The sequence below is a fragment of the Lates calcarifer genome, linkage group LG15 (genome assembly GCF_001640805.2).
Source record: "Lates calcarifer isolate ASB-BC8 linkage group LG15, TLL_Latcal_v3, whole genome shotgun sequence".
Taxonomy (NCBI): domain Eukaryota; kingdom Metazoa; phylum Chordata; class Actinopteri; family Centropomidae; genus Lates; species Lates calcarifer.
Genome location: NC_066847.1, coordinates 15087044 through 15098433, shown reverse-complemented (window position 1 = coordinate 15098433; position 11390 = coordinate 15087044). Strand labels below are relative to the sequence as shown.

The window sequence follows — 11390 nt, the reverse complement described above, 5'->3', positions numbered from 1 at the left end:
GAAACACAGGACCACAGAATACAATTGAACCTCGATATTAATGTTTAATTGACATTGTGATCTGTTCCAGCAGTCATTCCCAATTTCACTTTTAAAAAACTTCCATGTGTGGTATAGAGTTAGCCTATAATAAATTTATTTATTTATTTTCTTTTTAATTTTGCCAATTTGTCTTAATCCGTTAACATCAACCCATCCATTATCTATACCGCTTAAGAGCCAAATTAGGGCATTTTCAGTTCCTCTTTTCTAAATTTCTTTTTTAATGTAGTTTTAAGAATTTTAAAATGATTATATTTGATGAGGTGATATTTTTTGTAAATTATGGGGAGGATCCAAACAAAAAATAATACTGAGAAGGTTTTTTTTTTTTTTTTTTTTGAAAGATGGGATAATTTTCACACAGTCCCTTACTCCACCCATGTATTGGAGTTTTGTGTAAATTTTTTAACAAGAGAGGAGATTTGGGAAAGAAAGAAAGAAAGAAAGAAAGAAAGAAAGAAAGAATAGGGGGTGTCAGCCCTTTATAAACACAGTCATAGGACAAAAGTGCTATGACATCCATTCCAAATGTACACCAGCACATATAAACTGTATACACAGTTACTTTGACATATTCACTAATAAAAAAAACAAAAGACACAGATTTCTCAGCAGGGATCTGTGTGTGTGTCACTCACTCACAAAGACCTTTCCATTATAACACTGAGCTATTGTGTTTCAGATAGCTGCAACACATGATGAAATACAATATGAGCAAGATGCTGCAAGTAAATGTGAGACCAAATTTGACAGACGGGGAAGAAAAACCTGAGATAGATGCCTGACAAAATGACAAATGAAATGAAAAAAGAGAGCAAAATGACTCAGTGATTGTGATCTGACATGTCTGTTTTACATGCATATTAAACTGTAGTTGCTGTCAGATGAATGCTGCCTTTTTGGGCTTGAAACATTTAACACAAAGGTTAAAAATAGTATTCTTTATTGGATTCTTATAAATAATTACATGCATTTTTTGGAAACGTGGTAAAAAGGAAATTAAAGGTTAAAATATAATTCACCATGCTCTTGGTTATCTCTTTACTAGGAAGACTTGGGGAATGTTTAACATGCGGCACTCTGGTTTGGACCTTTTCTTGGCTCTGTGCCTCATGAGTGTAATTTGGATGAGTGCAGCTCGCTTGCCTTTGGGCTCATTAACAACAATATAAACAGTAATTACTGTGATCGCCTAATTAATTCATTTAAAAATGCTGCACGGCGTAAAAGGCATGAGCAAATCTTTTCTGGAGATAACGATTTTACAAAATTATTGTTGACATAATTAGCAATTTCATGTTCCAAAATACAAGTGAAATAATTAAATCCCTTTTTGTCCTATTTCATACATGTGCTATTCTCTTATTCAGATTCCTCACACTTTTCTTTCCCTTCTCACTAAGCCTGCTTTCTGTGAGTTATCCCTCTCTGATCCCGTCTCTGTCTGCATGGCAGCTCTGCAGTCCTGATAAATGTAATCCTCCCCTCTGGACATATTCCTTTGTTTTTAGGCCATTTCTGTGCTCTCCTCTGATCTCCAGGCTTTACTTATTATAGAATTCTTTGCCTTCATCCAGTGGATTTTGTTGGAGTAAAGAATGGTCATTTGGGCCTCAACTGTCCATTAATTCTATGTACTTTATTGGCCAGTTAATTGTGATTAACAGTAATTAGAATTCAGCTGAACAAAGAATAGATTTGTTTTGCTTCTGGACAATAGACATTATGAATGATGAACTCTTTCAGTTTCATTTCTTCTGCCACACCCACATCAAGATTTTCCCAAGAAACAACATTTCAATTAAGTCTAACAATAAGCAGCATAGATGTGTGACATGATAATTAGTTGTTATGGTTTCTATATGAAGGACAAGATAAGCTCATACTGGAAATTTGCTCCCAAAAGGGAACATAGAACATGATTTTTGTGTGTCTATATAAATCCCAGGAACCTTTAATTGTATTATATCAAAATATATATTTTTCCAGTAAAGTCTATTGTGTGAACCTATAACTCATTTGGTGTTTTAATGGGACAAATATTAATGCATAATATAAGAACCACAAAGTCAGGAGCAAATGACAGAGTGGTTTATGTTACAAGCAGAGTCCTCTGACCCTTCAAAACCCCAATTAGTATTCCTGCAGAATTTATTACCACGCCTGGCATCACTTCTTGTTTATTACGTCTCTACTCATTAAAATGAGAGTTAGATTTATGGACAGATCTGACTGATGCATGGGTGAGGGGGGAAAACACTACATCAGAATGGTGACAAATCTATATTTGATCCAGCACAGTGTGGTTGATATTTTAAAAAGTACCAGAGATTAATGGTAAGGATCAGTATTTCGATCTAAACAGAGGATATATGGGGAAACCTGCTTTACCCAGACAGACATGGGCGACATATTAGCGATGTGTGAGGTACAAAACGCTACACACACATATACGATAAAACTTAAAACAGTTTTCTTTTCTTGTTGCATGTTATACAAAATCTATTGACAAAGTCATGCGTAGCTAAAGTGGACCATGACACCCACTGCAGTAGTTCTAACTTACTATATGTTAAAATAAATATCTTATGAATAAATCCATGTTTTCAACCATTGAGCAGGATGAATGTAATACAATAAAAATGAATGAATGAATTAATAAGTCTCATTTATGGGACCTGAATTTGTATGAGATGCACAAAATGGGTGTGTGTCGTGGGGCGCAGCACTTGATCACCACCTGCTGGTCTTACCTATACACAACTCCATGGCCTGCCTTTGACAGCGTTTGATGAATTGATTGATTGCTTCTTGTTGCAGTAAAGCAATCATCACGTATAATCTACTGAAAGAAAAAATGTGTGTGTTGTATATATCAGTAAGATTACTTATAGCCATAGATCCACACTGACACTTCTCTGCACAGAGATCATACTAATTACTACAGTGTACTACATATTGTATTGGAAACCACTGAGTAAATCCTGAGTGTTGTCCTTGTATGATATGCAGTTGTAATATGAAATAAAATTATGAATAAAACAAATTGTGACCTTGTGACCACTGTTCATCTGTGACTGGCACATTTCATGTTTGGCATTTTTAATAATTCCTCATGAGTTTTGAGAATTTTCAGTGAACCACATTGCATACTTTTCTGCTGTGTATGATTTATCCCACACCAATTCAAACAATTCTTTTTTCTTGACTGTAAAGTTTCCTTAAAACTTGCAAACACTGGAAAATCCTGTAAAGTGACAAAAGTCTCATGGGGACATATGCCAAAGACAGTAAAGCTGTAGTAGCAAAGAGGCATGTGGATACACCAACACACAGTTAGACTACAAGAAGAAACTGCAATAGATTGTCACCAGTATCCGAATGTATTAATCAAGTTAAATGGTAACATGTTCATTTCTGTTGTTAGCCTCAATTAGCCTTGATGAAATGGCCTGTCTTCTCTCCTTGGCCACCAGGTGGCGCCAGAGACTCGTTAAAAAAATTTCTAACATACTTTAACTAAAAGTGCTGAGAATGGACAAAGAAGACACTCACTCTGCTCTGTCCTCCTACCACAAATGCAAACAGATATATAGTTCAAATATTGATTCCGTGATAGAGAAATGACATGTCGATTTTTATAGAATCAGCTACCCAGGGGTGTCACTATTCATAAAGTTTATGATTTGTCTGAGAGCGCATGCGTTATGACACGATTTCTGCAGACCGGAAGATAAGCCAGTTTTCATCTCAAGCAGCACCTCTTGTTTATATGCGATCTTTGATCTAACTACACACTGACACTTGTTGGGGAATACATGTGTTCCTATGTGTTGTAGTTTACTAATTTACCGGCAAATGAAGAAGCCATAACCGATGACATTTTTAACCTAAGTGGTAAGTCTCCTGTTTGAGTTTGGCAATACACGGCATGTATGGCTGTTATGAAGACCCTCATTTAGACTCAATATATAGCTGAGTTACGTTGTAGTGAACTCTGCAGTGCTTCCTCTTTACCTGTCAGCAGGTTTGATGAACATTACGTCCACAAACGCATAGTTCATTAGACGTTAAACTAGCGGCTGTTCTCTGTGTTTGTGCAGCCGGTTTGGCAAACTTAAACTGTGTCGCTTTGGCGCATCCAGAACAGTAGCATTTTAGCCCGCTATGCTAGCAGACCGTTGTAGAAAACAAACACTTCTATCTGAGGCTCCGTGTTGATATCTCGAGGTTTTAATGTTCCGCGGGCTTTTCTTCCATTATGTTTGTAGTATTGGTGATGTTATACTCTCATTGTTGTGTACTTACAGATGCTGCTGAGATTTCCTGAGACTGTGCTGTAGGCGGATACACACCAAAACAAGTAAGCTTTATAAGTACATTAATTACTCTGCTGTGAGCAGAAAGTCGAGAGGGATTTAGGTGTGAAGTAAAGGTATTTTTTAAGCAGTCGCAGTTCCTAAGTGTTTCTCTGGAAACCAAAACCACACAGACCCATGTCTGAAAAGATGTAGTATTTTGTTGTTATATTAACACGAAGTTAGTTCTTTGCTTCATGAGCTAACATTAAACAAGCAAATAGTAATGGAATGAAGCCTTTCTTCTTTTTGCTGCAGGCTATGAAGCCAGTTCTAACCATTTGTAAACAACAGTGTATTGTACACACCCCCATTTCACTGCATTAGAGATTTCTCAGCTATGACCAAGATACAGCTGACTTGCTTTTACAAATAAAGACCTAAGCTGAGTTAAGTAACAAACCTAAACTTTGTGAGGCCATTTTTCATGAGTTTTAACATTAAAATCTATTGTGTATATCACACCAGGTAGTGTTAGACATTAGAGCTAGGCTGATACATCAAATGGAAATCAGAACTGTCAGTATCATTTTATAATTCGACCAATAAGTAAGAGGAAATTGCAGTGCAAAAATGCCACACTGGGTTTAAGGTCATTTATAAAGTAACTCCATTGCATAGTTTGCTCAACACACAGTTTTGTCTTACACTAAAAAAATGTCCTGTTCACTACCTTTGTCACAATTCTGTAACAAGACAAATCAGTGTTGTCGTCACTAAGGTAAAATAAAGGTCGGAAAGATGAGGGGTCTCAGTTTTGAATCTTTATTTAGAGGAAAATACTACTAGCCAGTATATCATAAACACATTTTTTAAAACTCTAAACCACAAATATTTGATTTTTAACTTCAATACTGGCTTTAACAATAAATTATAGTTGCAGACTAATTTTCTGTAAAATCAACTAATCGTTTATTAATCAAATAATTGTTCCAAATGTTTTTAATTTACATCAGCAGCTCAAGTGCTTGGAACATACCCTCTGGTAGCTGGAAGTTACCAGAGGGTATGTTAGAGCAGAAAACAGCTTAATGGTAGATTTGGACAAATGTTTCAGTTGAGCTGCAGGTAAACAATACTTAGTTATGTCCTTTTTGTTTGTTTGTTTGTTTGTTCGTTTTTTAAGTAATTTGTTTATTTTAAACAACTGTGGGAGTAGGTTGCCTTTGCTCAGTTGTGCTGACTCATATCTTTTACTGAGAAAGTACTGGCTTCTGATTAGGCCCAGGAAGATTATGCACAAGTAAGTGTACTGTAACATCACTAGGGGGCTCAAGGTTTGCTGTGAGCAAGTTTTATTTCTCGCATGTCTGAGGGTCTGTGGTGGCCATCAGGTGACAAAATGGCATCAACTACGGCATCAACTAGTCTGAAAAGGTCTGTTTATATAGTTATATCAGTGTTTCCCCTATCATTGTATGGGCAAATACAAACACAAACATACACCAGAGTACATACCCACATGTCAAATGTAGAAAGTGCAGAAACATCTGGTTGTTTTGCTGGTAATTTGAAAAGTATGTTTATTTACATCCTTCCTCAGGTGCTGTTAACTTTCAGATAAGATCATTCGTGGATAAGAAAGGACACTATAAACTCACATACCAGAAGAAGCGACCCAGCAGTGTGAAACCACTCACCTGGGCTGCAGGCATCTACACATTCCACCTGGTAAGTAACAACAGAAATTGAATAAATAGTTGTTCACTGGATTCAAAGTGTCACTGTTGTTAAAATATACTGTAAATAAGTACAGGAGTTTGAGAATATGAGGACATTAGTGTTAAGTCATCAAATTTAATTTAAGTATGAAAAACAGGGGAATGGGATTCACTGTGTTGGATTGATTTCACTTCTGTGAGTGTGATTAAATTAGAACAACTGTAACTACTTTTGTGTCAGCTGACAAACTAGTTACATTGTTTGTGCCTACACTTCGTTTCATCACGTTACTTTCTGTTAGAACACACTTACCAAGCCACACTGTGTTTGTTAGTATAAGAGTGCAGTGGTTAACACTGTGGTCTCAGAGCATGACGTGGAAACTGCACATGCATGACATGTTTGAGCATATTGGCCATAGACAGGAATGTAATGTGTGTTAAATGTTAGTTTCTGACTGTTGAATGATATCAGTATTTAGCAGGTATCATCACAGTACGGTTCTTGTAGATGTTATAGTTTAAGAATAGTTCTTATTCTTTATATTCTGTTTATATAAATAGTGACTGTTATTGCAGTTGAATTTTTTTTCGAGTGAGCTGAGTGACAAAATGTACCGTATACATTTTGGTGGCCAAATGGAAATGTGGAAAAACTTTTTACTCCGTTTAATTAGTGTCATTGTAATAAGTGTTGCATCATAGTGTTGCCATCACAAAACTTGGTCTGATTATTGGCCTGGAGCCAGGAAAGGGTACTGATCTCCATAATTTGAGTGAGGTTGACACCACTGGTCATTTCACAGGTTCTTGAATCCCACGTGGTCAGGCCCCTAGCCTTGGATCAGTAGACTCCAGCAGAAATGAGTCCTAAAACCTAGAAATAAGTTAGCATTTTTGTACCCTCGTCCCAAAGTTGATGGGTTTTTTTGGTCAGATGCCTAAAATAAAGTCTGTGGTTAACACAAGCTCAAGACATTTTCACGTAAATACCCCACTTGATGATGTTTAAAGCATTGCCGTGTCTTAAAAAGAGGCAGTTGCGAATAAGTACCTAAGAGAGACTATAAAGGTTGTTGACGTCATAACACTGAACACGAAAACCGATCTGCTCACCAGTTTACAGCCATGTTGTGTTTATACTTTCACTCTTGCAAGCTGTCACTAAGGTAAGCACACCAAATGAACCTCAAGGAAAGTTTTAATCGAAAGCAACTGGACTTAGTTGTAGTCTAGAAGACGTTTCACCTCTCATCCAAGAGGCTTCATCAGTTTGTGTTCGCAGCTGACCAGGCTGGGACTGGTCCAACTGATTTTTGGTGTGGAAACCCAGGTATTTAACCTCTGTGGGGGCTTTCACAAGACCGATGATGTCATGGATCCTTTGTGTTCTATGTGTCAACGACAGTCGTTAGGGTGACGGTCCTTGGTAGAAAACATTAGTTTCGACTTCGTTAGTGCCCCATAGTGTTATAACGACAGTCATTGGAGTCACATGAGGCCATTTGTGAAAGGTTGTTTTTCCTAGAGGCCAAATTGTTGAGTCTCCTGGGAAGGGATGAAAGGGCGGCATTGTAAATTGGAGATAGGTGGTGTCTTAGACCTCCTCCTCATTGAGAGATGGTTTCTCTACTTTTACATAGATGGCTTCTTTTACTCCTCTTTCAAATCATCTGTCCTCTCTGTCCAAGATGTGGACCTTGTTGTCCTCAAAGGAGTGGGTTTTCTCCTTCAGTCATGCAACTTGTATTTATGCCTCAAAAATCATGAAAGTGGTGCTCAGTTGTAAAGATTATCTTGCTGAAAAAAGTAAGTATCATAAACCTTTATTAGTCACAGTGCTTATTTTCACTTAATCCAAAATCCAGTGAAAATAATCAGTTGGCTTTCTGTCAAGGGAACCAGGGTGATGCTAACTTCTGGGCTGGCCCACAAAAATGCATCATCCCTGCAGCACTTTATGTGCTTTAGCAGCTTCATCTGATCCCAGATTCACATCTTGCTACCACCACGACCCAGACCTGGAGAAATGAAAATATATATTCTGGATTACATAGTGACAAATGATCCTTCAGTCATACTATACAAAGTATAAATCTGATGTATGTGTTGTTGTGTCGTTTTGTGAGTGGTATGGTTTTTTGTTTGTATGTTGTTTATATACGAAGGCAGCTGAAAAACATACAAGGCAGCTTTCCACATTGTGGGCCATTAAGTTTTCTTTTTCATGTTCATAATTAATTTCATAAATCTACTGGGAATGGATAGCAAAAATGGCAGTAGTGAGCAGGATGAGAGACATGTCCTGTGTAATGGTGCAATGAACGTGTTGGAATTTAGCCAGAGCGGACAGCATGTCATCACTTGTGTGTTGGTTGTATGGTTGTCTTTGGCTCTTTTTCCTTATCAAGCATGGACACAGTGTGGGAAACAGTGTCTACATTTGTCCTTTAGTTTTCCCAATGTGGATAGTTAGAATTGTTGGCATTCCTCATTGAAGCCAAGGGCTCAGCTATACCGTAGCTAGATGGACCCCCCTACTCATAATAATGTTGAATGAGTCAAATTACAGGCAGATTTTTTTTTTGTTACTTAGCATGTTTGCCTTTATTGGCAGGCTAATTTTAAATATTGAGACTTGGTGAGGTTGAGAGAACTTTAGTGGGACAAAACATAACACGTCCCAGATCGCAACCCAGGTAACCACAGCCACATGGTATGTGACTTTAAAAAGCTGAAACTATATTTCCATGATGTCCTGTGAGGAATAATAATAACCATCTGAAATTCTAAATGTCAAGGCATGTCCTTCATGAAATATCCTTGAAGCGCTACCGTACAGACAAATATCACATATCCCTTGTGCCTCTGCTCTGCTCTGCTCGTGGCTTAGTGGCTGAGACCAAACAGGATCATCAATTGTCAGCCTCATGCTACCCACGAATACGGTGGTGACAGCTTGAACAAGGGAACATGATGTGCTGCCCGCCGCCTTCAGGAGAAGGCCTGACACACTACACCCCCTCACTCCATCCATTCATAGGCAGATCATTTTTGAGTGTAGTGTTTGTGTTGCTGTGTGGCTCATGTCATTTTAATATTATTTGATAAATACCACCTAGCTTAGTTGCACCTATTCTTCAAATTAAGATTGCAGTAATCAGTAAACCCAAGTCAAAGTTCTAAAATGTCGTCTGAAAAACCTATGGGTGACATCACTGTTACTACATTCAGACCAGGTTTTTCTATGGTCAGAATCTGAATCAAAAATTAGCTCACTCGTCCGCCCCTTACACAGTGTGCGAGCTGCCATTGATGTTATCTAAAATAATGATATGCCTGGTTGTCTAGGTCTTAATTGGTGCCAGCCAGACTGACTATCCAACTGACATCACTCAGGGTTTTTTCTCTGCATGATGTAAACATGTTCACAGTCACTCATAGAGCTACAGGATACTTAATGAAACTATTTTCACCCACTTTGTGAAAGCCTCATAATTCTAAAATATTTTATCTTTATCTGGATAAAATAGATTTCATATCTAAAATGTTCAGGTTTTATTGTTGTTTCTTGTACATCACATGCATGCCATACATAGAGAAGCTAAATGTTATCTACACAATCTGTACAGACTGTACAGTTATATACAGTTTTAAAGGTAAGAGTGAGTACTCTTACATTAGCAGCAGCAACTTGTATGTAAACAAGGTCAAGTGTGTTTTCTCTTCTTACAGTAAACTCAACATGATGGTGAATTTTGGCCAAAAAATAAATAAATAAATCAGAATTGAAATTGCCAGCAATGATGAGAATTTGTTGGAGTGTGTTGTTTGCTCTGACAGAGCCTCCTCCAGATAGACTGCTACAGTATCAACAGCAGTGAACTCCCCTGTCAGATACATGACTGGCACTTCACAATTGTAAACTCCACCAGCACCTGTAGTTCAGTTTTTATACAAAGCTACAGTATTCATGCACCTTTCTCTGTGGATATAAACATACAGGATACAGCAGTGATTCTCTGTCATTTTAGTAGCAAGTTAGCCTGTCCAGCTTGATGGTCATGTCCAGAATGTTGCTGTGTAGCCATGTTTCATTGAAAACCAAAACTTGGCAGATAGTCATGTCATGCTGGGTAGTCCATCATTCTCTCTGTGGCAATATAAGGAAGATTCTGGCAGCTGTAGCTGTAGAGTTTCACAGTGTAAAAGGTGCCCTTTTTTCATTTTCTCACTTTGCTGGCCAAGCACATAAAAACACATGCTTACTGTAGGTGGTTGCAATTTTGAGATTAGCCTATACATCTGCTTCTCTGCCTATCTTCTTGGTTTCTGTATCATTTTAGTTCTTTACTGTTCACAAGGGGAAATTCATTTCGCTCTAGTTAAAACCGGAAAAGAGCTATATAAATGCAGTACCATTTACTCACAGTAAAGGCACGGTGTTCTTAGGGGAGAAAGTTGAAGAGATGACAGATACTGCTTGGCTAGCTCATCTGAGCATTCCTTCTTCACCCTCCCTTTAATGACATCAGACTCTGGGGCCTTATTCTCATTTAATATTATTTACAGTTTTTTACAATTTTTAACACACATTTTTCAAAATGTGATGTGGATGAGAACTTTTGTGCAAATACTGGAGGCAAGTTGTATTACTTTTATTTTAAGTTGTATTGACTGGTTATATTTCTCTAAATGCAAGTAGAGGGGAAATGTAGTTTTGCATTGCATTACTGGAATGACTTTAGTTGCATGTTGTATATACAGTATAAGGCAGCAAAATCCATGCAATAATTATGTGTCCCTTTTGTTAATGGAAGCCTGGTTCATGCTAAATGAATAAAATATACCTCAAAGACAATATTGATGCATATTTTGTGTGCTAATGCTACCAGTTGTTGGTGTTTAGGTCATCGTGTGAAGAGTGACAGTGTTAGTGGTCTGATATGAGAGTTTATCCTGTGATGTGTATAAAGTGTTTTGTTGTATTAGCATATTTTGCAAGTAAGATTAACTGTCCTGTTGAGCTGCATGCCATGTGCAAAAAACTAAATATATGTACAGTATATTTTTCATGTTACACAACATAGTAAAAGCAATCATGTTATGTGTGGAGGGATTACGTAGAATGAAAAACATCTATCATGTCTCATGCATGTCAGAGTGAGCCTGCAGTCCATAGATGACTGAGTGCTGACAGCTGGCCTAGTAATTGGTCAGATGCCATTTTTTGACCTGTGAGTCATCATAGCTATGCCCTGTAGGCCTGTCTGATGTGTTAGATCACAACAATGGCTGTCATTAAATGTGATGACAGACTTTGCAGCCT

General features: G+C 37.6%; 1 protein-coding gene across 2 annotated transcripts in view; it reads left to right on the top strand.

The window, feature by feature from the left end:
* Window positions 1-3757: 3757 nt before the first annotated feature.
* The window catches only part of LOC108876286 (neurocalcin-delta A), a 60826-nt gene continuing 53193 nt past the window's right edge, over window positions 3758-11390 (top strand). Inside the window, exons 1-3 of one of the 2 annotated variants that reach the window (XM_018665690.2) lie at window positions 3758-3939; window positions 4353-4405; window positions 5944-6071. The gene's annotated coding sequence lies outside the window, so the exon portion shown is untranslated. The remainder of the gene's footprint in view (window positions 3940-4352; window positions 4406-5943; window positions 6072-11390) is intronic. The other variant, XM_018665688.2, reaches the window with a different exon arrangement.